This window comes from Seriola lalandi, unplaced genomic scaffold (assembly GCF_002814215.2).
Source record: "Seriola lalandi dorsalis isolate HSWRI2012SDOR001 ecotype SW California unplaced genomic scaffold, Sedor1 jcf7180002054659, whole genome shotgun sequence".
NCBI lineage: Eukaryota > Metazoa > Chordata > Actinopteri > Carangiformes > Carangidae > Seriola > Seriola lalandi.
The window spans coordinates 113,669-118,037 of record NW_019525212.1 but is presented as its reverse complement, the minus strand read 5'-3'; the positions used below and the strand labels follow the sequence as shown (position 1 = coordinate 118,037).

The following is a 4,369-nucleotide window of genomic DNA, read 5'->3' as shown; positions in this document are numbered from 1 at the left end:
CTAAAATCATGTATTTTATCGCATTTACCTCCTTAAATGAGCAACAGCCCAACTGCAAGTCCAAGTGAACCAAAGCTAAATCCGACTGCCAGAAACTTTGTTTGATCCACATTTGAAATTCAAAGAAAAGCATTAAAAACTCTCAAAGCACATTTTTCCCCCTCACATTACAAACACTTCCTGTTCCTTTGTTTGCTGGAGGTGGGTAACTGATATTCCTGCTACTGCCACCTATTGCTTTGGAGTGGGAACGCCGTCATTTTTTTTTTTTTTTTTTTACATTTTATCTACAGTTCTCTGTATGCAACTAACAGCAAGAAGAAATCATTTAGATAACTGGAGAATATAAGGAGCACACTGTGTATTTACCTTTGTTTTGCTTTGTCAGGAGAAAGCAGGCTGGAAATTCAAATATGCTAATTTAAGTCTGTGTGATCAGCTCTGATCTACAGAATGCCATTACGGAAAAGGGAAGAGAAAACCGTTAAAATTCACATATGTCTGGTGCTGTACTCATTGCTGTGCTGTCCAGTTTGACTTTTAATCTCTCACTCTCTGTACTAATTTGTAGTCTTAGACACAGTCATTTTTGACAATGTAGTTACTCTGTTGTTGTAGTTGTGTAGAAAAACTGTATAAAAACAAACACCTTTTCATATTGCAATCCACAAGTACAGATGCGTTCTGATCAAGCAAGACAATTAAAATGCTGGTGTAGCAACTGTATCATGATCTGTGTATAAAGCAAACATTCTGCACAATGGTCGCACGTCTTTTCTCAGGCAGTGTCCAAACAATATCCACGTGAAGGAAAACTATGATGGCATGTCGCAGCATCAAGGTATAACCCTTCCCACATGGATGGAGAACACAAACCTCATAGTGAGTGCAGACCACCTCAGGTGTTCATTGTTTGAAAGGACCCCTAATGACGACAAACTAGCTCTATCCATGGATAATAAAGCTTTTCTGGCCATCATGGATACCGAGGTCTACCAAGACAACAAAAACAGCTGGGTGGCACCTTTGCCATTTCACTCTCCCAGATGACACCTTCCCAGCAACAGAGGGCAGGCCCTGAAATGTCTCTGTTCATTCAGAAGAACTCACCACCAGAAATGAAAAGTCATTATATTGAGTTCATGCAGAAGATGGTAGACAGTGATCAAGCTGAGCCAGCTCCACCATTGGATGAAGCTAACGAACACTGGTACCTGCCTACATTTGGTGTCTACCACCCACAGAAACCCGACCAAATATGGGTTGTTTTTGATTCAAGCACTGAATGCGATGGAACATCGCTCAATGACGTGCTCCTCAGTGGACCAGACTTAAACAACGCTCTGTTGGGAGTTCTTCTGCGGTTCTGAAGAGAACAGGTTGCTATTACAGCAGATGTGCAACAAATGTTTTATTACTTCGTCGTCCATATAGACCACAGGGATTACTTCCGGTACCTCTGGTATGGGGACAATGATGTCAATAAAAGCGTGGCTGAGTACAGGATGAAGGTCCATGTATTTGGAAACTCCCCTTCACCTACTGTAGCTATTTACTGCACGAGACGAGCAGCTCAAAAAGGAGAACCAGAGCACGGATCAGCTGCGAGAAGGTTTGTTGAGAGGCAGTTCTATGTTGACGATGGTCTCACCTCAGTCGCTACACCTGAAGAGGCAACTGACCTCCTCACACGGACTCAAGAGATGTTGGCAGAATCCAACCTGCGACTGCACAAGGTGGCATCAAACAGCAGCCAGGTAACGGAAGCCTTCCCAGCGGAGGACTGCGCCAAGGATCTTATGGATCTGGACCTGGGAGTGGACCCTCTCCCTTTTCAGAGAAGCCTTGGGTTATTTTGGAACTTAGAAAGAGACAGCTTTCCCTACGTAGTGCCTCACGAAGACAAGCCTTTTACACTGAGAGGTGTGTTGTCGACAGTCAGTCTGTTCGACCCTTTGGGCTTTGTAGCTCCCATAACAACACAAGGGAAGGCACTAGTCAGAGTCACACAACACTTTGAACGATGCTCTGGCTGGAGCACACTTTGTCAAACCATAGCCAAGCTCATCAATGTTGCATCATCCTTTAAAGGAAAGGCAGAAGATGCTGGAAAAAAAGGATGGAAATGTTTCAAAGAAACGCCCAACACAAGTGAGCTTTCACAAGCCAAAGCTGTGATCATTCGCTTTGTCCAGCACGAAGCATTTCAGGATGAACGGAAGTATCTCAAAAACAGGCAAGCATGGCCAAGGCGAAATACACGCAAAAAGCTCAATCCAGTTGTGGATGAAGATGGTCTGCTTTGTGTTAGAGGTGGTCTTTCCTCTGCTGACCTGATAAAAGAAGAACAGCACCCATTGATCATTCCAATTTTCCACCTATTGCTATGGAGTGGGAAAAACACTTTCTTCAAAACCTTATCCACTGTTCTCTGTATGCAACTCACAGCAAGAAGAAACAATTTAGATAAGAGAATATGAAGTGCATACAATGTATTTACCTTTGTTTTGATGTATCAGGGGAAACCACTGCAGGGACACACTACACAACAACTAATAGAGCTCCAGTGGTCTCTAGTGGAGAACAGAGATGACTGCACAATTTAACCCTGTACTTAATATTTAAGATACAAATGAATTTACTAATGTTAACTCTGTACATAATGCATTCATTCGCTGTGCACTGTCAACCTTCAGAAGAATTCTAAATAAGTAAACTACAGTGAACAATAAAATACTGTCAGATTGTTCTTCACTGACTGACAGTTTACTTCCACATCTGTCCTATTCACAACAGCGAGCTGAGAGGGGGAGCACAATTCACTGAATCTGCATTTTATTTTACTAAATATGAGTGAGGGTGCATTAATAGAAATTCTGTACTCCACATAAATGGACTGTTCTCATCCAGCTGTTGAGAGATCATTGGTTTTTCCATTTCACATTTTATCAGGGGAGAGCGCGAACGCAGTCCCCCACTACCAGAAATTATGCAGTCGAGATTCCCACATTTGGGGAATTCGCAGGGGTCAGCACAACCGGAGTGCAATGGCTGAGCCTCGCCCTGGGTGAACCACCTTCATGATCATGGTATCTCCCCTGCCAGGTAAGTATGAGTTGTACAGCTCACAGACAGGGGAGTCTTTCACAGACAAACCATGATGACTGATGGGGCTGACAAATTACAAATCAACAAAACAAGGCGCAATAGGGGGCTGTGAATCTGCAGGAATTCAATACAGACAATACTATGTTGCACAAAGGCTGAAAAAGATTATTTACATTTTATTTGATACATAATGACTATATTTCCCATCATGCAATGCTGTACTTCCACAACAAAGGCTGACCTAAAAACATCAATTTTATCCATTTAACCTCCTTATATGAGCAACAGCCTTACTGCGAGTTCAAGAGAATGAATGAAAGCCTAAAAAAGTCTGAAAGAAACTTTGAATTTCAAATGTGGATTGAACAAACAGAAGCATAAAAACTCACAAAGCACATTTTTCCCCTCACATTACAACCACTTCCTGTTTCTTTGTTTGCTGGTATTGGGTAACTGACATTCCTGCTACTGCCACCTATTGCTATGGAGTGGGAAAAACACTTTCTTCAAAACCTTATCCACTGTTCTCTGTATGCAACTCACAGCAAGAAGAAACAATTTAGATAAGAGAATATGAAGTGCATACAATGTATTTACCTTTGTTTTGATGTATCAGGGGAAACCACTGCAGGGACACACTACACAACAACTAGTAGAGCTCCAGTGGTCTCTAGTGGAGAACAGAGATGACTGCACAATTCAACCCTATACTTAATATTTCACATGCAATGGAATTTAGTAACGATAACTTTGTACATAATGCATTCATTCGCTGTGGACTGTCAACCTTCAGAGGATTTCAAAACACATTTCCTCAGGAATATCACTAAACTTAATTGATGGATAAGATATTGTCAGATTCTTTTTCACTGAGAAGTTCACTTCCACATCTCTCCAAGCCAAAATAGAGTATGATTTCACATCCATTAGAGCTTAATTAACTGAATCATATTTTGCTAAATGTGAGTGAGGGTAAGTTAATAATATCTATTCTATATACATGAACAACAATCATCTTGCTTTTAAGAAATCATTGGTTTTTTCCATTTCACATTTTATCAGGGGAGAGCGCGAACGCAGTCCCCCACTACCAGAAATTATGCAGTCGAGATTCCCACATTTGGGGAATTCGCAGGGGTCAGCACAACCGGAGTGCAATGGCTGAGCCTCGCCCTGGGTGAACCACCTTCATGATCATGGTATCTCCCCTGCCAGGTAAGTATGAGTTGTACAGCTCACAGACAGGGGAGTCTTTCACAGA

The 4,369-nt window shown here is 41.9% G+C and overlaps 2 non-coding genes across 2 annotated transcripts; both read right to left on the bottom strand.

Annotated features, from left to right (window-relative positions):
* Positions 1 to 2,949: 2,949 nt before the first annotated feature.
* Positions 2,950 to 3,113, bottom strand: LOC111665806 (U1 spliceosomal RNA). The gene has a single exon (XR_002761541.1). It is a non-coding gene; the product is annotated as a U1 spliceosomal RNA (small nuclear RNA).
* A 1,054-nt stretch (positions 3,114 to 4,167) lies between these two features.
* LOC111665799 (U1 spliceosomal RNA) lies at positions 4,168 to 4,331 on the bottom strand. Its single transcript, XR_002761537.1, has one exon. It is a non-coding gene; the product is annotated as a U1 spliceosomal RNA (small nuclear RNA).
* Positions 4,332 to 4,369: the final 38 nt, after the last annotated feature.